Source organism: Anser cygnoides, chromosome 2 (assembly GCF_040182565.1).
Source record: "Anser cygnoides isolate HZ-2024a breed goose chromosome 2, Taihu_goose_T2T_genome, whole genome shotgun sequence".
Taxonomy (NCBI): Eukaryota; Metazoa; Chordata; class Aves; order Anseriformes; family Anatidae; genus Anser; species Anser cygnoides.
Window position 1 is genome coordinate 63,857,108 of NC_089874.1, and position 24,010 is coordinate 63,881,117.

The following is a 24,010-nucleotide window of genomic DNA, read 5'->3' on the forward strand; positions in this document are numbered from 1 at the left end:
TACTAATACATCTGAAACTGATGGTCATGTCTTCTAAAATAAATATCACATCTCTCCCAGGAGCTGAATGAGTAGTTCAGATACTGATTATGCAGGCAAGAGAACAGTTACCAGTACATGGTGCCAGGGATTATTCCTGGGTACTGTAAATGGATTGTGGTACTGTTAAACACTTAGGGAGGTCTATGACAGTTATTTATCGCAAGTAATGCTCTCCCAAAATTCCTGAGCAGGGCCCAGAAATCAGCGTGGGCCAGGGGCCACTCTCAGTAGGCAGTCTGGTATGGGCTATGTTGCTTTGGAGGGTAGGAGAGGGCAGGAGTACAAATGCAGACTGCTGTGTGTTAGTTGACTTTGTTGCCAGGGGGTGCTCCAGTGCACATTTGATGTCATAATATTCAGAAAGAGCTGACATTCTGCCAGTTTTCCTTGCACAACGCCACAGTCTTCATTGGATTTTGCTGACTTGGAAGAGGCAAGTGTCTCTTATGAGAAGATGTTGGAGCAATGAAAAGTGTATTCACATTTATCTCAGAGAATATTTTAATTATTGCTATCATTAAGCAACACAAATAAGCCATAATATATTTTCTCATTAAATTATTATTCATTAAGGTTCTCCTGTTAAACTTATGAAATACTTCAATAAATGCTATTTCTAACCACAAAACTCTCCATTTCTTATTTCTTTGCACTTTACTGGAGTCTGTAGGGAATTGATTCCTCCCATTGAGAAATTTATAATTAAAATGCTGTATTGTGTCTTCAAAAATATTGCAGTAATTGGGTTAATTGCCGTTTATCAGAGAATAGTTTTGCTACCAGAGATTTGCAGGGATTTGTTGTCCCATTCACTGACAGCTGGTTTGACAGCGTGAAGCATTAGCATTTCTCTGCATGAACAATGTTGATTTTTTATTTTTATGCTTTAATTTCCCTTTATAGAGATTATGCCTGTGATTCGACACACAAAAATTCTGAAGGAAAGTGAAGTCTTTAACTGCTTTTGCCATTTGGTGTTTCTGCAGAAAAGAGATGTAAATCATGTGCTCTTCTAGTATCCTTGTAACCGTACCATATACTTGCTTTCTTTTAGCTGATGAATGAAAAACAGGAGGAAAGACTTGTTGAAAGAAGAATTTTAAATGTTCAGAAGTTCTGATCAGCTTAAGTATTTTTAAATTCTGTAGTGGTAAAAGTTTATGTATGTTTTGCTGAACTTTCAATAGCCCAACTGCCTGTAATATATCAGCATTTTGTATTTGGAAATCAATGTAACGGAGGCTATCTGTAGGAAACACTGGGTTTTAACTTCAATGCTGCATGGATTTCCTTCTGACTTTTGAGTGAATTCTTTGTTCTTCCTGAAATTTCCATATGCTTTATTTTCGTTGCATGTTTTTTATTGTTGTTGTTTTTTTTGTTTTGTTTTTCTTCTCTGGCACCTTATTTCTGCTCTGAAGGCACCTTATTATGTAATACAAGACACCTTGTATTTAGGAAGAATTTCTTCACCAGGAGGGTAGTCAGGCCTTGGAAGGGGCTGCCCAGAGAAGTGGTGGGGTCCCCACTCCTGGAGGTATTTAAGAGATAAGTGGACACAGCACTAAGGGTCATGGTTTGGTGATGAGACTCAGTAGGTCAGGTTAGTGGTTGGACTTGGTGATCTGGAAGGTCTTTTCTAATCCTATTGATTCTATGATTTGTGAGGATTAAATAGATTGTAGAGTGCCTTCACAATGAAAGTGTCGTGCAGATGGTTATTAATTGCCAGTTAAGGTGGTGATAACTTCTAGTATGCCTGGCTAGACTTGTATGCCTGACTGATGTTCTTTGACATAATGTATGATGTGAAAGCTATTCTACATATTTTCCATGTCTTCTTGTTTGTACAATTTGGAAGTTAGCTGAGAAGCAGAAAGGAACAATAATAATATCCAGGCAAGAAGGATATATGCACGGAATTAATAGATACTATGATCTTTTTAGGTAAGAAAATACTGCTTAGCAGAGCTGTTAACATTTTTTATAGCAAGACCATTTCTACCTACTGCTCGCTTTATTTTCAGAACACTGTATAAAATTCCTTTTTCATCTTTCCTTCTCATCCATAATCTCTGCTAAATCTCATGCCTCCTGCTGTTGGTTCTGGAACATAGAAAGAAAATCTCTGTCAAACCATGCCAAAGGTCTAGCTCAGACTGCTGAAAGGTTTCCATGCCAAAGATGATAAGCCAAGTAATTTCACTGTGTTTCCACAAATACCTTAGTCCATTCAGCATAGACCAAGTAGGCAGCTGGCTCCAGGCATCTCCCAGGCAGTGGGAGCAGCAAGCCTTGCAGCATCTGGATCATCTAGAACTAGTATCCTTCAATCAACTACTTCAGTGTTTTATGTTATTATACATGAAGTGGGTGATCAGTGCATATAAACGTGTACTCTGAGTAGCAAAACTGTAACAATAATTATTGCTTTCATAGATCTGTGATTTCTGTAATTGGTTATTTCATCTGAAATATAAGAAGCCCTAAACTGTAGAAAGTCTGTGCCTACTTGGGAGGCAGGCACTGGGAGAGGAGGAAGGATGTTGTAGCTGTTGAACTATATTCCTTCCTTCCATCCTACCCACTGCTACTGTAGCACATTAAGAAAAAAAAATAAAATTATATAGGAAAAAAATCTGATGGGTTTGGATGGATTTTTCACAACTGACAACAGAAATTTGGCAGTTGACAGCATGCAGGCATTTTTAATTGATCTCCAAGCACCAGGTGCACAGCCTCCAGTTGACAAGTTGAATGGTTGCCAAGAACTACAGCTGGAAGGTACCTGCAGTTACAGTGCTGCAAGTGCAGAACCAGATGGGGACATGTGCTTTTTGGAAGTGAGTGTCTCCAAGCCCACTCATCATATACAGCTAGCCACTACAGGCAGTTTCTGGGTGGTATCTCACTTTTTGGAAGTCAGCCTACTGCCAATTTCACTCTTTTCTTCTTGGCGTTGGTGTCTTGATTGCCTGTTGCCTGTCAAATTCAATCAGGAGATGAGTGAGACTCGCCCTTTTTAAGACTCAGGTTCTTGACAAAATGGGACACTTCTGAGAAAAAAAATGTCATCCATCCATATTTTGCTATCATTTGACTTTTCCAGAAAGCCCCAAGGCATCTCTGTTTATCACCTGCAAAATCCTAATTACAGGGCTTTTAATACTCGCTGACTATCCTAACAGTGTACACGTTCACCAAACGTTTAATTAGAATTGTTACGTGCAAATCCTTTGTTCATAAAAGAATCCTAATGATCCTTAGCCAATTGAAAAGAAAAACAAACAAAAACTATTGTGTATGGCAACGTAACTGAAGTCCCTTGTAGAAATGCAACAGAAAAGGTCCATGTAGATTTTATTATGGTATATGAATTTTAGCATATAATATTGTTTTACCATCAAATTTTAACTTGAGAAACGGTTAATAAAATTCGGTTTTGTAGAGTGTTAATTCTGGATGCTGCCAAGCTTTGAAAGCAGTTATATGAAGTGCAAGTTTAGATTTTTCCATTCTACTCACCTCAAAACACATCCAAAAACATTTTAGACCCCACAGTCAGTGTCTGTGCATTTTACTATCATTATTACCTTGCTTGTATTTGCTGTGTTAAAGTGCCTGACATGACTCTTGGACTTTTGGGGTTGGATGAGGAAACTCCTTGACTTTCATGAAATAACTTTGCGATGCTATTTCAACACAAAGTGATGCTATGCAGGGATTCAATAAGCAGATCCAGGCTGGTATTATTCAGCATTTTTGTGATTTGAACCAAGTGTGTCAGTTTACTTGCGCTTCTATTTCATTTTATATAGCTGTATCTTTTTAATTGTCATAGTGGTCTAGTACATTATGTAAAGTTGGCAGATGAAGACATTAATAACTGATAATCCATTATTCAGATTATGTTTAGGTTGGGGTTTAATTTTCAAACATGAAGGGTTTAATCCATTTTGGAAGAGAAATATGTCTATCTGTGAATATGTATGTATGTCTATGTGCATATGACTGTAAGTGTGGATACAGATACAGGTGTCTCAATACTTTGTCTTGATGTTAAGTCTTTTGTTCCTACTATGACAATGTGAAATACTTGTACACTTCTCTATGCCTAGTTAGTGTGGGTCCACCATCAATTTAGCTCCCGCTAACATGATGCCCCACAGAAATGTTCCATAGAGAGGTCTCTTCTAAGACAGTAAACCTACAAAGCAATGTCTCCCACTAACTCACAGATGCAAAAGGAGGAAACAAAAAGAAATCTACACCAGGTAGAGGCAGGGTTATCAAGGGCAGGCTGCTTTTCTCACGTACCTCTCATGGGGACCCCAACTTCCACTTGCAGCCCAGATGGGAAGACAGTAAAGTCCATGGATTCCTGCTGAACTTCTTGCTCACCCAGTGACAGCTCTCTCCTTTGGTTAGTGTTGGTTTTCCTTGGGATTCACAGCTTCCAAAACAGGCAGGTGTTTGGAAGGACTGGATTGTGAAGGAGGCTGAGATACAGACTTAGTGTTGAATTCAAAAAGGACTAGTTTGGGCCTAGTACTTTTTATTTTTCCATCTAGAAAGTAAGGCTGTATCCCTCTCTAGCTTTCGCTCTTTTTTGGTGCTTATTTTAAGGAGATTTATAAATTCTTACAAAATTATGTGCCCTTTTTTTTTTTTTTAATTTTATTTTTATTTTTTATTTGAGGAACATGCAGCTGCCTCCCTGCATAAGTAGAGTTGTATGACTCAGAAGAAGTCCCTGAAGTCCCAGTTCAGGACTTTGCTGTTCCATGACTGCATTACATCTCACTGCCTTCACCTCCAGGGACCTTTCAAACACATGGCTAATGGCCCCAGAATCTTCCACACTTTCTACAGGGCAAGGTCCATGGCAAACCTTGGGATGAAAGGAAACATGCAACCTGTTACCTCCAATATCTTTTTGGAGGGGGGCTGTGCAGTCCTTGGCAGTTCCCTGCTGTAGTCCTGCAAGGTGCTAAGCACCTTTTGATTCTCTTGAGGCTGGTAGATGCTGAGAGCACTCGGGAGCACTGAGACATGGATGGCATCAAGTCAGATCCACTTCATGAAGCCTACGGAAAGGAGGCCAACCCATCACAGGCTCTGTTCACATAATCCCAGCTTTGATTGCTGCAGATGCAGACCTGAATGAGGCTTTTTTCACTTTGAATTTCTTTCCAGTTTTCAATTTAAATTGAACAATCAGCACTTCAGGAGAAGCTCCAAGTTTCTCATGCCTTTGACATTGGCACAATAAGCTGGCTTAGGCTCCGAGTCCTGCAAAGGGTCCCATAGGAAATTCCAGTCTGGTGCACAGCCAAAGGAGGTAAGGACTGCCAGTCTGTGGACATAATTTTTGCACAGCAGGAGTCAAAATACAACTGTTTAGAAATAAAGCAGTGAAGTCATTACCAGGAACTGTGATAATCATACTCACTCTGGTGGTTTGCATCTAAGCATTTAAATTTGGATGAAATTAGTGGGGACCCTACCATGTTGTTGGTGGTGTTTTAAAATGCTACCTTCATCTGCAGTCCTTGCCTGAGCCTGGTTCCTGTAGCATTAGGATTTGCACAAAGATAATACGGTGTTTAAATACTGGGTTTACATCGCTTGTCAGTCGAAATCATAACCCCTGTCAGTCCCTCTTTGTACTGATCTGTGCCCCCAGAGTTAATTGCAGAACACCCCATCAGGGGCTCACTGGCACAGAATAAGAGTGACAAAATGATCTCTGGCTGCCGCCAGACCATGGCATGTTCAAAAACCTTCCCATTTTCCAATATATCTTCCAGTTCCTAGTGCTTGTGACTGTGTGGGATGGGATATGAGTGGTGGCAATGTGTTTTTTTGTTTTGATTTGTTTTCCTCCTGGTTGTTTTCTTCTGGACTATTGAGATGAATCAGGTTGCTGAGCATACCCCTGGGAAGTCCTGAATTTGCCCATGGAAGGGCATGCAGAGAGGTAGAGCTGTGGCTGGGGAGCATACAGGACTCTTTGGGCAGGCACAAAGGAGTGATGGGGATGCACCATCTTCCCCTTTGGGCAGCAGCTGTGTCTTGAAGGGGTGCAGCGAGTGCCTGAGCCACTGCCAGGGAAATATGAAGGCCAAAGTGGGAAGTGAAGACACTTTCCAACAACAGTGGGTATCTAACAGCATTCATTCATTCAGCCAGTGGCCTGGAACTTCCTCCAAATTCTCTACAGGCTCAAAATATGCCATTATCCTAAACAAAGCTGATCTGCAACCACTCTGAGCTCAGCTCCAATGAGCAGCTCACTCTGTTTTCCATAGCAGGGAATATGTGTCCCTTGTTTCTAATATGTGTATATACATAGCATAGACATCTGTCAACTGTGTATTCATTATCTCACTGTGTCACATCTGTCAGGCAGATTCAATTAAGTGAACATCCTTCCAGCTCCAGTGAGACTTTCTGTGCATGTGAAATGCATCAAACCTCAAATAAAGCAGGGCTTGGCAATCAGGAAATTGAGTAAAATGAACTAAGGGGAAAGTGGGTAGGTAAACAGTGTTTGCGGATATTTCCAGGTTTGCTGCCCTAAAGAGTGCAGCTCCATGTTCTTGGAAGTGCTTGCAAATATCGAGTTTTATATGTTAGGCAAAGAGAGGATGATGGGGACTAGGGGGACAGTTGGAAACATTTCACTACTTATTATCTGTGATTTCCTTCTTTGGGTAATTCTTTCAAGAAATGAAGTTTAATCTCAGAAGTTTCCTCTTTTAATCATTAAATGCTCTCCGTCTTTTTGAAACCTGGAAGTGCAAGGCATGGTTTTGCATGCACATGTGTGTTTGTTTTTACAGTTCATAGTTCAGTGCTCTGACAAACCATCATTAATGTACAAGGTCATGCTCAGTCTCCAGAAGCCTTTTGCAGATGTCATGACAGAGCAAACAACCTTTGCTACCTCACAAGAAAATATACTGCAGGAAGAAGGCCCTCTTCCTTTGAGTCACATTTGAAAACATGGCACTAGCCAGTTTAGCATCTGCATGAGCCATAATCACCCGAGGACCGCCCAGTGAGTATGATGGAGACATGTCATCATGCACATGGGCAGCAGTGCAGCTGTGGTGGGCTCTCAGCAACTTCAGCAAGCTCCTTCTGCCTGAGGTGGCCCTTGTGCAGGTCAGCACAGTTTGTGACTCCTCTAGCTTGTCACAGGTAGGTCCTGTCATGCCTTGACTTCTTACCAAGTTAATTTCTTCCTTGAACTCTGAAAAGAAGGAAATGCAGCCCTGAATGTTTGAGGAAGCAGAAGAACTTGCAGGAGCTGAAAGCTCAACTCCCTGGTGGATTTTACCCGATTTGAATATGTGCTTCTGTTCAATGTTATCGCTTTGGACCTTGAATCCTAGCAGTAAAGCAATTCATGGCAACAATCCCTGATAAGGCATGACCCAGACCTGTAGAGAATAGGAAAGCAGACACCAGACTGTTTATATTCAGAGCTTCTGGAGGGCAATTTCATTCTTCATTGTGTTATGTCGTAGACTAATTTAACTCTGCTGAATTTCAACAGTTTGCATAAGTGCAAAAATAATATAATGGGAAGGATTGGTCCTAATCTGATTTGTATTCATACTGATTTAAGTACCTTCCTTGACTTGGTTTCTATATGACAAGATAAAGGTGCCACATTTAATTAATTTTTACATTAAATTGATTTGAAATGCCAATGGTGGAGATTTTGTGTTGAATAGTCTAACTCAAATACGGACATTCTGAAGATTTGTAAAATTAGGCTTAAAATCTAGAATTGCCAGAAATTTCTGAGTTCAGGAAAAACTACTTTTTGACAGCTCATTATAATACAATCATAATGTCCTTCCTGGACTGGATAATAATTCAGATGTTGGCACAGAAACTTAATTAAACAGATTTTCCTGGTGGATCGGTCTTGGAAAAGTTGCAAATATCCCGCAGAGACATGTCTTCTGAGGAAAATTTTTGTCTGGCACGTTCTTACCAAGAAAATTCTCCAGGGTTGGGGACTGAGAGGCAGAGGGGTCCCCTGGCAATGTACAGTGCTATGACAGCAACCCAGCCAATGTAGCATGTTGTGAACTGACTTGGATCCCTTTTTTCAATCTTTAGTCTTCTTGTATTGGATGTAGTATTTCTTGATGTTAGTTTTAAAGTTCTGGCAGCTGGATTCATGTTGTTACAAGAAAATCACAATCACAGATGAAGTAAAATCCTAATTTTATTTTTAATTTTTTAATTTTATTTAATTTTCTTAAAAAAAAAAATCATTACTTGAACCAGAAGACTGCACTATTTTCACTGATTTTATCATTTCCAAATATTCCCACTTTCCAGAACTCTATGCAGTTTTATGCCAGACAAAGTCTTGATGACTCTGGAAAGATAATTAAGAGGGTTTAGCAGCACTTCTGATTTTATCTTGCCCAAATCACCGTGGGCAGAGTTCTTGCCCCTGCCCTTACCCCTTCACAAATTACCATGGCACAAAGATATTTTCACTGAAATGTCCCAATGACAAAAAGTCCAGAAACATCAAACATCCAAAAGGAAACAAAACAGTAGAACAAGCCTGTCCATTGCCCATGGCCTACTCTTCCCTGTCTTTGCTTGCTACAAGGCTCTTCTAAAAGCCCATGGAGACCTTTAGAAATAACACAATGTCCCTCAGTGGCTCCGTGTATACCAGGACAAGAAGGTGACCCATCTTCAGCTGTGATTTTTAAGTATGCAATATATCATTAGGTAATTTCAGAAGACATTTAACAGGCTCTTGAAATCAGTTTAAGTGGCTGCAACACTTTGAGCTATCAAAGGTGTTTTGATGTCTCTGCTTCTTGTTTGTCTTGATGAGGTTCAAAGGCTTAAAATATGAAACCCAAATGTTTGTTTGTTGTAGGAAAATGCATGTGTTGTACATACACTCGTGCTTTTATGTTTGCAGCTGCAGCCCTATGAAAGTTGCTGTTTCGTGAAATTTGCCATTCATGGTTGTGGCATTAGATTACACATTTCCTTTCTGAAGGGTTAATTAATGTCATCCAAATTTTGAACAGTTAATTTATAGGTAGTCTTAAGACAGCTGCAACATTTATAACCAAGGAAACACTTCTTACTTGAATAAATGGACCTTACACTCTTTTATGTTTTACCAAGTTAACTTGGGAAAAGGAGATGTTTAAGACTCACATACTGTTCTCTTGAATGGAGTTCATCCATCCTACTTAAAACAGGGGGATTATGCTTAACTTGCCAAAATGTGAGATTAAATTCAATGGTACAGGAGGAGATAAGAGAGCCAGTCAACCTCATATTGTTTTTGGCAGAGCTCTTCTCTGATGCTCTTGCAGTAGTCATGGGTAGAAAGGGATCGCGCTATCAGAGCAGGCAAGGAGCACTGACAGCCTTTGTGGGCACCCATAGTGTCTGGGTTTTGCACTTGGATCTCTGTAGCCCCTTCAGTCTAAGGAAGCGGACCCTAAACAGAGACTTCATCTAAGCATCAGTCTTTTTTTTTTTTTTTTTTTTTTCTCTCCATGATTTTAAACCTACCTTTTAGGAGAGAGTTTCCACAGTCCATTTCCTTTGGCAGATAATCTGGTTTGGTAAAACAGCTGCAGCTGCATCATTGCAGGCCAAAGGAAAGGTTAACAGAAATGTGCATTTATTTAATATTTAGATAGACTTAAAGTTTAAAAAGGTATATAAATTTAATTAATTCTGCTTGCGTATAGCCTGACATCAGATTCTTCTCTGTATTTCAACACTCTTCTTTGACAACAGTGAAATACCTTCTCCTCCTCTGTTTTAGCAGACCCCAGTATTTTTTATTTTTTTTTTCTGTCAATATTACCATGGAATAAACAGGAAACCTGGAAGTAACCCAGCTGTAGAATGGCCTTCCTTCCAGCAGGTAGCTTCAGTACCATTTTTTTCTAGGCTTGCAGCTGAGAAGATGTGCCCAGTAACTTATTCCTTTCCTTAGCTGTCCTGGCAGGAATGAGTTGCTGTAACCCAATGAAAAAAAAAAAACAAAAAAAACCACCACCACCACCAACTACAACAAACTAATTTTCCTTAGCTTAGCTAGATGTCCATTTGGAGTTTTCATCAAGATTCTCTCCTTTGACTAACAAGAAAGGCGGTTTCAAAATTGATCCAAGGCATCCTAGAAGAGATGGAAAGATTTGCTATAAAAATTTCTCTCTCTCTAGTGAAAACCAGCTGTCTGACTATCTTAGTCTAGAGGTTTCACTTTGTATCAGGCTAGCACTAGGCAGGACGAATGTTTGGTCTGCTCAGGGGACAGCATCTTAGGGAACTAGAGATGTGATCCTATTTGATTCCTTCGGTCCTCCAGCGTAGCCCAGAGGTTGTGGTTATTGTGTGAGATCTGTCCTAGCTGAAACTGAAGGAGCTGATATCATTAGTGAAAAAGTAAACATTACATCAAGAATAATAGAACAAGGGAATTTTTATGATTTTCAGTTCAGTTTTCTCTTGGACTTAACACCACTATCTTCATGAGTGCAATAAAAACAGAAATTTATATAAACTCATCAGCACTGTCATCACAAAAATCCTGGTAGCTCAGTGCTGTTAGCCTTGCTCTCTCCTTATGTAAAAAAGGGTTTTAGTGTTCAATTATTACAGCTATATTTTCCATCTGATACTGTTCAACAATGCTTGTACTTTCAAAAACAGACTATTAGAAATGAGAAATGCATAGGGCAAGATTTTATTCTTCTCCAGAATTTTTTTTCACTGTACTATGACAACAATTTCAGGCATTATTGGTGCATTAAAATGCTACTTTAATACAGTGTAAGGACTGGATTTCCTGAGTTGGATACCTGCAAGAAAGTAGGCAATTTAAGGCTAAGAAAAATACTGAAAATAAGCGGTGACAATAGCTGATAGGCTGCTTCACAAAACCCTGGAGTTCTATGCACTTCATCCTGAAGTGCATAGGCCTTAGCAGTGAAGACACAAAAATAAGTAGTTCAGTCAAATGAACAGACTTACACATGATGACACAGAACTATGAGAGAGGAAAACAGGGATGGAATTAAAATAATAATAATAAAAAAGGCATGTATAGCACTTATTCAGCCCTCATCTCTCTGGCAGCTAAATGTTACTCTCACCACATGCTTTCATGATGGAGGTTTGGGTCCAGGCCACCTCAGAGGTGAAGGGACCTAGTTTCTTTCTGCAGCTCACTTTTTGGATCTCAACATTTGGTTTCAGCTCAAACTTTTTCTCCTAGTAGAGGACACTATAGAGACTAGTAGTTGTATGGCAGTTGTGAAGGTCCTGAGAAAGATTTGGGTTTTCTTTCCTGGTTGGTAGTTGATCAGGTGAAGGAAGAAAAAAAAAAAAAAGGACTTGTTTCACTCTCAGAGACACAAATTTTAAGACAAACCATTATCAGAGAAATTACTTTGTGAATAATTTACTTAAGCAGTAGGAGAGCTACGGACATGCGTGGCACTATTGAAGTAGGAGGAGTGTTAACAGTGAAAGAGGGGAAATCTTGAGAGTTATGGCATACTAGAAGAGACTAGGGATTTTTAAGTGTAGATCAGCAGGAGATCAGGTGTGCCGTGGTATTACGAGTAGTTGTGTGATGCTTTGAAGGTCTGCATTTGGTTCCCTGATATGTTGCTTATTTCTTCTGTGTGGCAGAAAAATACTTAATCTCTCTATATGCTGGTCTCCCTTTTGTAAAAGGGGGATAGTTTATTCAGCTCTCTACAATGTGAGAATTTGGACCACTAAAGGCTGTGAGCTATGTGCACTGGAATGCCTTGGGTAGATTTTTTTCTTCTTTTTCTTTTTTTAATCCAAAGTACATGCAGAGGTAGTCAGATGAGCTGCTAAGTCTTTGAAAGGAAGCGTATGCTCATTTTATGTATGTCTTTTTTTCAGAATATGGTGAATTAATGCTTTGTTTTGCATTTCTGTTTATACTGTGGCATATGCTTTACTGATTATGGAAAACAGATCCTGCAAAATTCATTACCTAACCAATAAAGGATATTTGAAACAAAGGCAAGAAAACTGGGAAGAAGGGATTGATACCAGGTTAGTTTAAAATTTATCTGTCTCACTACATGTGTGTTAAATGAATCGGGAAATTCAGAGAAAAAATCATAACCTACTTACTAGTAAATCCACTTCCAAAGGCTGAGATAAGGCTTTTAGTCTGGACTCTTGAAAATCATCGTTGTTGGGTAGTAGAGCTGCTTAAACACTGGAGATGCTTCTAGGCAAAGCTGACTGAGCAGGTCCTTTACCAGCTAGACTATCCTCATCAGTTCTTCAGTGAGAAAGCTAAGGTTTTACCTGGATATGTACACCACCACATCAATATATAGTTTGTAGCTATTCTGAAATAACAATATTTTGGTCATCTGTGTGAACTGTTCTTACATTTGTCAAGGTTTTGAACCACGTGGAATTTTTTCGTGCCGATTTTTTTTGCTTATGAAAAAGGTAGTGCTTTCTTGATGTCAGTGGCAGGGAGGAGAGGGAGAAATTTTTGAGAGCAGGTCAGGAAAGTAAGAAGATGTTTTTTCTAAGACCAGCTCGCTAAAAAATTACAGTGTCTATAGGTCATTATGGCATAGCTGGAGGTGTACAAAGGCAGTACAACATGTCCTGAGAGCAGTAGCTCCCATCTACAGACATCAGCAAATTGAACGCTTGCCTCCTTTTTAAAGAGAGATTAAACCTTTCTTCTCTTTCCTTCCTAAACAACGGGTTTAGCCTATTATCATCATGCAAGCAATTATTCTTTTTCTTAATGAATTTGTATTCAGTGTCTTTTAAAATAAGCTAACGCAAGCCTTGTGTCCTCTTTGCATTCTTCTGGGTCAACTTAGAAAGGTCGGCCTCTAGAAATTAGTGTAGCCCTTGGGGACAAAGTGTGTTATGAACACTTAATCACTACAAACAACCCCATTGAAACCTTCTTGCAGCAAGATGTCTGTTGTTCATTAGAAATAAATGCAACTCTGCCCACTGAAAAAAAAATTCCTCCTCCTTTGTCAAGGCTGTATCCTGGCATAATTAAGCACAAGCAAATTAGAAGTAAACTACCTTTCTCAAATCATCCTTCATTAATTTGATCCAAAAAACTGAACTTACATGTCAGTGACAATAACTAGATACATGGGTGGATTAACAAGACTGTCAGTGGAGTCCAGACAATCTGTCCCACCCACTTCTGACATCAGCAAGAGACCACCAGTGCAAGCCAGAGGACTTTGGGCTGTGGGTTACAGTTCCGATGACTCCCTAGCATATTGCAGGGCTGCAGCAGGTAGAGCAATGAGGCAGGGGAATGGCCTGATCTCTCTGCTTCTTCCCCGAGTTGTGGCATGCCCAGAGGGCACTGGGCCAGGGCAGGCAGTCATTAGGCAGGTTTTTGGTGCTGCTCTATCCCACCTTCACAGCACTAATTCGGAACTTATTGTTCTTGACACTTGGTCACTGAAAGGACCAGTGGGATCAACAGTAATGGCATTTCAGAGCCACTTTAATTAAAAATAAAAATGATGTTTGGCAGGAGATGTGAATGACTTGTGTTCACCACAGCCCAAATTTTAAAGGTATTTAGGTACTTAAAGACACAGGTAGGTCCTTAACAGATTCTTCCAAAGTAGCTATATGCTCAACTCCAATTATCTTTAATGAGACTTACGTGCCTCCTTATTTCAAAGAACCCTAATAGGAACATATATGAGGCTTTAAGCACAGGAGAGTCTTTACAAATTTGGTACGATGTCACTACTGAACACGAGGCCTCATTATTTAAGCATTACAAAACTGATTTGACATTAAAATGATCTGTAGATTGTGTGAATGCCTTTGAACATTTAGTGGACTTACAGCATTCACGTTGACTAACCAATCTGGGAAAAAAAAAAAAAGAGTATTTTCTAGTTAATCTGAAGGTTAATTATGTGTCACAGTTATGGGCTAGAGTTATGCAACTATGCAAGTGTGAGGGATGAGGAAAGCAAATGCATATTGTAACATTTAAAAGAAAACACCAGAGTTCGCTTTGAGAACATTGCAGAGTCCCCCTGCTCTAATGCTACTGTCAGAGGAGAGGTGGACCTCAGATTTGAAGAATCTCCCAATGGCCTGAAGTTAACACTGAGTGATGTGGCCCAACACATGGGTCATAGGCCTTGGCACCAGGAGAATCAGGGTTCTGCCTTAGCACCTGACCTGGCACAAGACCACAGGTACCCAAATCCTCTTCTCCAGTCCAACATCTCCTCTCCTGGTAGGTATTTTGAGAACTCCTAGTACAACAAGCTAGCAAAGAGTCAACTTAGCATGGCCAGCTGTGCGCAAAAAATGTATGTTCTTAGCTGCGTATGGGTAGTAAGCATGAATGTGTAGTCAGTGGGAATAGACTTGTCAGCAGCCAAAGTGGGCAGAAAGGTCTGGATATCCCCATGAAAAGGGACTGTGAGAAGTTTGCTTGTGCTTACTCATATTTGTGGTTCATTCAACATTCACACTGACACTCACACACACACAGGTACTCACATCCTCTTCTCTCTTTGGGGAGCTGTCTTGCATATGGTATTTCTGCTGCCACAGGGAATAGAACAAATATTGGACTGTAAATACAAATTCAAATGCTAGACAGAAAGCTGTGCTGATAACGATGCCAGTAAACTCTATGGCTTCTTAAAAGCATAAGTGTTTTTTTCAAATCATAAGTGATAAGCAGTTATGGAAGTGGGGAGGTAAGGTAGTTAAAAGGAAACTGTACTGAAAGAAGATTAAAGTGTGAGCATGCATAGGAAATGCTTTGCATTTGTTTGGGTTTAATTCTTTCAGAAGAAAGAGATGGTGAAAGGGAAAGTACTGAAATCTTAAACCAAGGCAAACTCATCGACATTCATCTGAATAATAACACAAATAGTTACAGACAGCATGTTGATAGAGAGAATGAATGAGATGATAATCATGATGGTAATGATTTATTCAATGAATTATGTTGTTCTGATGTGACTCTGAAATCACCTCCAAGGTTTTTGACTTTAAAAATTGTTTTTCCTCAAAACAGAGAGAAGGGACTGAAATATTTTATCACTGTACCTAATTATTTAGTTGCAATAGGTTGCCAAGGATGTAAGATGTGCCCCCGAAAGGATGGTACAATCTGTGACAGTTAGTGAAAAGCACAGAAAGTTAATGAAAAGCACTGTATGTGTCTATATTGAATATGATTTTTGGGGGACAAATAAGTTATTCATTTTTTTAAAAGTGTACTTTCAGGCTACCTGAAAGAATTTTTGCAGAAGCCAATGAATAGTATTATCTAATAAGGGGTGGAAAAAAACAAAAGAAGTGTGGATCTTTTTAAATCAAAGAATTTCAATGCTGTGTTTCAAAATGACATTCTTCTTTAAAGCTAATTTTGCACTTTAAAAGTGGTGATAGACTTCCCCCATTATTGAAACACTTCTTTTTTTTTGTATAAAACAAAATGCGAATAATATTAATATATATTTTGGCTTTTTTGTTGTTTATTTTGACAAAAGCACAGAATTCAGGGCTGTATGTGCCCTGTACATGTATATGCAATAGCTGAATTAAACTAAAATAATAAAGGAAGCAGTTTTGAAAAGGAAGATAGCAAGAGTAGAAGCTTGTGATGGTTGAGCTGATGCCTTTTGTGTTTTGATTCCTTTTTGACATTTACTGTAGACCAAACCTAGCAATTAGCTATTCCTGGTTTGCTCTGTCTGTTATCTCACAGGGACTGCCAATATATCCTTTTGAAATATTATAATGCAGAAAATCATTTTCTAGTTTTTCAGCTTGCTTTTTGTTTTCATGTAATTGGCATTTACAAGAAGGGCAAAACATTTCCATAACAACAGTCCAGTGCATCTTTTTAATTCCAAGCAACGGGGTAGATCTCTTTCCATTTCCAAAACAACTTTGCAACAAATCATTAAAGAAAGATTGTTTATACATACACAAACACATATATGCTATAATTAGTAGTTTTACGTATAGTTAAAAAATGAGAATCTCAACATTTGAAAGCAAGTAAAGCATTAGAAATGAAGTAATCTTCAGACAATATTGCTTCAATGTTCTGTGAGTGCAGGTAGTGTCATAGGTCACTGATCTGGTATGCTCTCATTATTGAGAGGCCAGTCCAAAACCTAGCCCTACATGTGTGATAGTTTCAAGTATATAAAGATAGGCATTTCCAGGTTCACAGGACAGTAGCATAATTCCTAAAGACAGTAATCTCTTCTGCTTGGCATGTTGGAGTAATAAACTGTGTAGGTAAGAGATCTATGATATCTAAAATTAGAGTTGACCCCATGATCATCTATCTATATGCCAAAGAAGGGGGAAGGCAATGACTCTTGAAATCTAGAGACTTAATTTTTTATAATATTGCTGCTCTGACTATCCCTACCACTCATTCAGACAGGAAGCAAAACCACCATCCTTCTCCTGTGAGAGCAGAAAGTTAACTTCTTTTGCACTGGGGTGAATGATCCTCATAACCTTTGTCAATGCTGGGATTTGATGTAGCCCTTATGGAATGAAGTCCTTATGGAAGTTTCTGGCTATATTCCAGCATTGTAGGCAACTATATCTAGCAATTTCCTCTAGAAAATGATTAAATTTCATCTGAAAAATCTGTCTCCTGGGTTCTGCTGGAAACTAGTTACACAGTTCAAACACGCCGATGGTTATAAATCTCTTGTTTTTCCAGATTCTGTTTACTCATTGCCATTTTGTGTCCTTTTGCTCTCATTCCAATACCATCTTTTAGCTTAAAAGCTCTTCTGGTGCAGAATTATGTACCGCTTTCCTCCAGTGTGATTACTGAAAGTAATCTTATTCCCTCACAGCTGTGCCCCTGACAGTCTTCAAATGCTTAAAATCAGGTGTGATTTTCTATATAAAGCACAACCAATAGTCAATGTAATAAATGACAAGAAAAAAAATGTTGGACAGTTCAGTGGAAGAAAAGATATATGGTGCCATTATGACCTAGTTGATTAGTTCTTCAGTTCTTGGCAAAAAGATTTCAAAGTTGGCCAGACTTCTAAGTGGATTCATCCTTTCCATCCTCTCTTTCCTTTACCCTCTCTCCCCAGGTGCAGTGTGTGTCATGGAGTAAGACTGCATTTTGGTAGCATCAGTTAATCACTGAGGGTGCGCTTACATTAATGTTTTGTTTGGACCAGAGTGCAGTTTTGAACTGAACCTCCTGGTTACCCACACTTGCTGTGATTTGTTTTGTGCAGTGGTGTGGTCTCAGAGCTCATGAACTGTGTTGTTTTAAGAGGAAATTAACCTGGAAGACGTGCTGGAGTGCAGCACTTCAGCTGCAAATGACCATCCACACTAGGAGGCCAGACTAGAGTTAGTCTGAAAATAATAACAAACACATTACAGTCTGGAAATTAGGTCCTCAGCACCAAGTGTTCCACCCTACAGGCCTGCCTCCAGTGGTTCACATGGCTTGCTATTGCAGATGCGAATCTTTCCTTTGTCTTTACGGTTATCTTTGCATCCACATGTATCACTTTTAATCTTACATGGAGTGTTTATCCTACGTTTAGGAAAACAGACATAGCTACTCAGGGAAGAGCAGAGTGACTGCTGCTCCTGTGTATGAATGTGATCACACAGAAGCACATCGCTAGTAGTCAAGATTAGGAGACAACAATACATTCACCTCTTTCAAACGGATTCCTATGGGTGCTATCCCTTAGTTACCCACTGACTTATAAATACCCATTTGGGTATAAAAATGACTATTGTATTAGTAAAGCCTATGCTGAGATAGGCAGATTGATATTTAAAGGCTTGAGATAATATGGCAGGTTTAGACCCTGAATTTCCATACATTGAGTTTTCTTTCCTTAGTGCTATAAGCCTAAAGATTTCTGCATTTCAATCTTGCTTATTAGCCCCCAAAATGTCCTTTTAAAACAGAAAGAATACCATGCAAAATCGTTATCTGCTTTTACTAAGGTACATTTACCAGATCTTGGAGTAGGAATTAGTAACCTTTTTGATGGTTGCAAATCTCATTCAAGGTAAACTGTGGTTGCAGTTCCTATATTTGGAGATGTGCAAAACAGGGCTAGTCTGATGGTGGTACTCAGGACATGATCATGAGATTTAGTTGGACGTCACCAAGGTGATGGTTTAAGCTATTGCTTTAAAATCACTGTACTTGAGGTCCTCTGACTTGAAGGAAGGACTACATTTTGAAGGAATATTTGAAAGACAGAATAACTGTATTTGCAGCTCCTGAATTAGTTTAATGGAAGCAGTGTCCTGTGCTTCTAGTTGAGGAAACACTTCTTTACTATGTAGATGATTGAGCACTGGCACAGGTTGCCCAGAAGATGGTGCAGTCTCCCTCCTTGAAGATCTTCAGAAACTAGATATGGTCCTGGACAAGCAGTTCTAGGAGGTCTTCCTTGTGGACCTCCAGAAATCCCTTCCAACCTCAATCATTCTGTCATCTTGTGATTTCTGAGACAGATTTTAAAGGCAGGTTTGAAATCTCTGTGCATGGGTAGGAGTTGGAGTTACTGTAGCAGTAATGGCAGGATTGTTTCTAGTGTTAATACAACAGTGAAGACAAGCCTGAAGCAACAACAATTTGTATTTTGTACAATCTAGCTTCATTACTGAATGGCCACGGCTTCCAATGAAAATGAATCCAAAATGCAGTACATCGTCAGTTGACTGCTAAACCAATTCTCTTTCTTTCCTTTTGTTACATTTATAGACTTGATTATGAGAGGAGAGTGAGTGATTATGGAGAATATAAACAAGCTGAACACCTCCCTGTATACCCCTGTTCATGTAACTCCTGCAAATGTAATTCATCCCTGCATAAAGAGAATGTAAACTGGATAATCATATAGCTGCCTGAAAAGTATCTTAGTTATTATTATTGCCCAAGGTAACATCATAGCTAATTTTTAGACTTATACAACTCTGTTCTCAGACAGAATATGTCATATTTGGCACACTAAATCTTGGCAGATTTTACTGCGCTGTTAAGTACGCTGTACAGGAAGATGAAATACTCTCACTTTCTTGTCATGTTCATAGTGGAGCTTGTATCAAAGGAAGTTATATGTTTTAAGTGCTCTCCTCAAGGTGGGTTAAAAAAATAACGAATCAAACACTGGGAGAGTCTAATTGGTAATCCCTGAGAAACTGCTTCATTCCACTGATTGATATGACGATTAGGTATGGAAACTGCCTTGAGTGAGTGGTTTCACCTTCCATAAATCCTGAAGTGTTTGTGAACTTGAATATGAATGTGAATGCACTGAATGCCATATGGACAGTATTCTACCTTGGCTGATGTTTTGCTACTCAATTTTATACACATCAGTGGTACTGTGCATACTGGAGGAAAAGATGAGAGGTTTAAATTCTGACCTGACTTTTCAGTCTTGATGGGTGCAGGTTTGCTAGAGGAGTTATGTTCCTTCTCATTGACTATGCTCAGGTTGTTGCATTTCTTTCTGGTTGGCCTCCTCTTGTGTGCCACAGAGCTTTTCAGCCATACAGGCGCAAGTTCTGGTGCTGTCCTGGGGAGGAGGGGTGGGAAGAAGAAGCTGGATCACAGTCCTCTTACTCCTACCAGAGGGGGAGGAGGGGTGATGGGAAAGGCACCCTGGTGATGCTCAAGAATTCCCTGGGATGGGTCCCATGGCAAGGGCAGCGTTGGCTGGCATTGCCGTTTGGGAGGATCTCACCTCCTACAGCTCCTGAACATGCAGAGCATCAGTGCTCATTGCTGAGGGGACAGCAAGGGGAAGAGGACACCGATGCCGTCATGCTTCCTCCTCAGCGCCAGGAGTGCATGTTGTAGAGTCCTCTCTTCACTCCCTAGGATTTGTTTAGAGTCTCAACAGATTTTTATCCAGTTGCTGCAAAGCTATGTGCCTTCTGCCTGGTCCTTATCTGGTTGGGAATGGCTTCACAGTAGCTGCACAGGGCTGAGAGCACAGCAGAGACGGGCACGCTTTCCTCAAGATGCAGTTCTGGTTTAAGCTAACTTTCTTTCTTGTGTGCTTTTTAGTGCAGACATTATTAATTTGGAGACAACTCTTTCATGAAATGTTTCTCTTTTTTTCTGTTTAAAGACTCTTTTTCAGCTACTATAATCCTGTCAAGCACTGGCAGTTCAAAGGACAGCTTATTTTCTTGCCTTCAAAATGGACTGATAGATATTTCCTTTTGGGATTCTGCGAGGAGAAAGCTGCGAGCAGGAAGCTGGAGGGTGGTTGGGAGAAGAAAGCCAAGTGACATGTCAAAGACAGCATTTGCGGCAGATCCCAGCTGTCCATGGGGATTCAGCTGGTTCCAGGTTGAGGTTACAGACTTGGAGTGGGGAAAAGAAGTCCCCCCCCCCCTTTTTTTTTTCTTCAGCCAGCCACAGTTGTTTTGATACACAGTAGTTCAGTAATGTCTTCTGATAAGGACCTACCTATAATATATATATATTATATATATATATGTTCTGATTAGAAACGCTAATTATGACAGTAGAACTGTGAAAAGTATTGGATAAATATAGATTTTGTGAAGAAATTAAATATAGGCTAGCTGGGCTTTGCTTCCCAAAAATATGTTCATCTGTTTCACCACTTACCAAGCCTGATTATTTGATCCCAAGGCTATATGCTTTTTTGGAGTATATCCTACTTCAGATTTTGTAGAAAGCTTTGCTTTGTGGCAAATCTTGCGTGCAACATTCTGGCAGGCAACCTTCTTTTTATTCACAATATATACAAATGGACAACCTCTACTGGGTCACTGTTCTGGTAGTGTTATTCAGTGATCCTACCTGTGTCTCACCAAGTACTGGAACTACAAATCGTTGGAAGAGCAGGTTGATTAAATATTGTTCTGTGCTTATTCTGCCTGTTTCTTTTTCCGGTTTGGGCCATTCTCAGCAGAATATGAGGCTAGGTAGACCTTCGGCACAATCTGATGTGGCCACTCTTACATTATTAGCTGACGGAAGATTAGGCATTCATAAGAATTTCACTAAATTAATGGTTCTGCCATTCAGGAAGTAAATTTGCTTGCATACCCTGTGTGTTATTATCATTAAGCTCCCAGGTTAAAAAAAAATGGTATTTTCAGAAATGACCTGTCATTTTTGAATGCTGTGGATTGTATTTAGGGTGACATTTTAAAAGGACCCAATTCTCTGAGAACATTTGGCAGCACTTCTTGGAGAATTAGACTGCTTCCAGGTAGCTCAGGCTGAACAGAGAAAACAGAAGTATTCACTTTCCTACAGATTTCTTGGACTGACATCCAAATTTAGTTTGTGGGAAGCTTTCTTCTCTCCTTATACAAGAACTTCTGAGATGAGTCATTTTTATTTTTTCAGTCCTTTGGATACTTACTTTCATCTGGATGATATTTGGTTAGACCTGGTGCCTTGAATATGACTTATATTTGTATTTGCATTTTCAGTGTTTTGTAAATAAATCCATGCCTTTATTTTTAACCCAGGTATTTTAAGAAAGCTTGTCACATGCTGCACAGAGGAACACATGACCCTGCTGTGCAAGTCATTTTGCAAAAGCTTCCTAACAAGTGCATTTATAGCAGCAGTACTCGTGGAGAACCCTGAGAGAGCTGTGCGAGGAACCAGAAGCCATCCATAAAAACCATTTGAACCATGGGCAGGGGTAGAGGTTGTCCTCGGTAGAGGCCACCAGAGACTGAAAGGGCTGTTCATGCCTTCAGGGCCCTGGCAGCACCTCTAATGTAAGCAACCCTTGCAGAGCAATCAATAGTTTGAGATTTATTGATGTTTGTGGGTAATACACAGGCAGTAAGCAAGGCTGAAATTTTCTAAAGAAGTTGGCCACTATTAATAACTTCCCCAGATCTAATTAATGCATTTCAGGATGATAGCACACAGTTATCTCTCCTTGGAGACCATTCTTGGCAGGGATAGACACACGTAGCCATAGACTGTGCGTGTGTGTGATGGGACAGGATGAAATAATTGTGGTGAGCTGCTTATGTGTGGCTATATTTTTATTCTCTTGCCTAAATGAAAAAGCCCTTACTTTGAATTTGGTACATCGGTGATATTAAAAGTGCCTTTTAATGCCACCTCTCTGAATCCTTCTTCAAAGCATTATCAGGCTGTATACTGCTTGCTTCCAGCTGTTTTTTTGCTGTACACTACTCAGGTGTTGTACTGCTTCACCCCAGAAACTGCTGCACATCCATCTCTGATAGAGGTGCTCCTGTTGTGGTGTTACATCCACCAGTCTGTACATTCATCTCCCTAAGCCTTGTCATCCAAATGTGACACAGAACAACCCAAAAGGGTGCTCAAAGTAGTCCATCATATGTGAATTGACTGATAAAGTGGACACAGCTGTCTCAGCATTTGGAGACTTCATGTTGATCTTTAGCACTTCAAGGCCATATACTTTTCAGTTGGGGCCAGAACAAGAGCAGGCATATGCCTGTCTAACTTCATTGCATATTATGATTCATACCAACCAAAGATTCATGTTTTATTTACTTGATTATTTCTGTTTTTTGGCTTTGTGTTTATTCCTTTTTCTTGCCAGTTTCCAGCCAGCCATGGAAGAAGAATTGCTCAAACTGCAGAAGAATCTGCATGATGGTACCTCCGCAGAAACACCACGTTTCTGGCAAGTAAGTAAATACATACAATATTTTTAGCCCAGTTTTGTCTGCCTCAAGAAGCACAGTTGTGTTTGAAGAAATATCCAATAGCTTTGAGGTGTAGTTGAATTCCAGCTCTGAAACTTCTGAAATTTCACAGCGATGAAACAAAGTCATAGAAGGAGGTGCCTGAGAAGGATGGTATTTGGGTTGACCTGGGTTGTTTGTCTGTATCAGTCAGTGAGAGTAGATCTGTAGAGCACAGCAGTTGGTGCTGAAGACCAAGATTGCACATTTCAGGTGGATTTACTTTGGATTAGTTTAGTCTGCTTCTTGCCATCAGCAACTGGTGTCCTGTAAAGGGACTTGTGGAAAGCTTCTTCCAGGTAAATTTCATTTGAAAGACATCTACCTTGTGTTCTCCTGGACTGCTCAAACATGTGAAGCAAAGCATAGTAAGTGGGGACAATCAGGAGGTTTGGAACTCTTGATCTGAACTAAAATGGTAACATAGACATGCCCATAACCTTTCCCAGTCCATCCTGGACTTCTAGTAAGTAGATTAGGGAGCTGCTCCGCAAAACTGAAAGCTCTACAGAGGTCTCATGTTTATTTCTTATCACAGCACTGGCAAAGGTGACTTTTTTTCCCAATCTAAATGTGCTTCTACGGTTCAAACAGTTTATTTAAATGGTGATAAAAGCCACTGTGTGTGTTGGGCGTTTTGAAAAAGCTGATTTAGTGTAGTCTAGCAGCCCACACAGACAGGCTGCTTGAAAGCAAATACTTTTTTTACTGGAGTATCGTTACAGGCATGTGATAATGGAGGGGATATCTTAAGACACACAGAGAAGAGAATCTGCAATTAATATAGTTTTCCAGAGACAAACATTATGGCTGATGTTTTCCATGGTGCTGTTTCTGCAGTGAAATTGTGAAGAGGGTCTATGGTACTGTGATCCAGAAGCCAAGGGATAAGATTTAATTGTGTTTTCCTGTGAAACAGAAGCACAAGCTCAAGCACCTGCCAGCATTACTTGACTGAAGTGCTCATCTGTTTTATACTTTTCTTCTTTCCTTTTCTTTTCTATTTTTTTTCTAAGCTGAAGGTGAGTAAGTGTGAAGTGCAGCCTTTCAAACATGTAAAAGCTAGGGGAGATGAATGGGATGCAAGAGAGAATGAATGTTTATGTATGGAGCTTGCTGGAGTTTTGTGCATGATTACAGAAGT

General features: G+C 39.7%; 1 protein-coding gene across 1 annotated transcript in view; it reads left to right on the plus strand.

Moving 5' to 3' along the window:
* LOC136786338 (neuropeptide S receptor-like) overlaps window positions 1-24,010 on the plus strand; it is a 120,990-nt gene that overhangs the window by 9,075 nt on the left and 87,905 nt on the right. The window contains exons 2-3 of the mRNA XM_066992274.1: window positions 22,722-22,809; window positions 23,707-23,888. The gene's annotated coding sequence lies outside the window, so the exon portion shown is untranslated. The remainder of the gene's footprint in view (window positions 1-22,721; window positions 22,810-23,706; window positions 23,889-24,010) is intronic.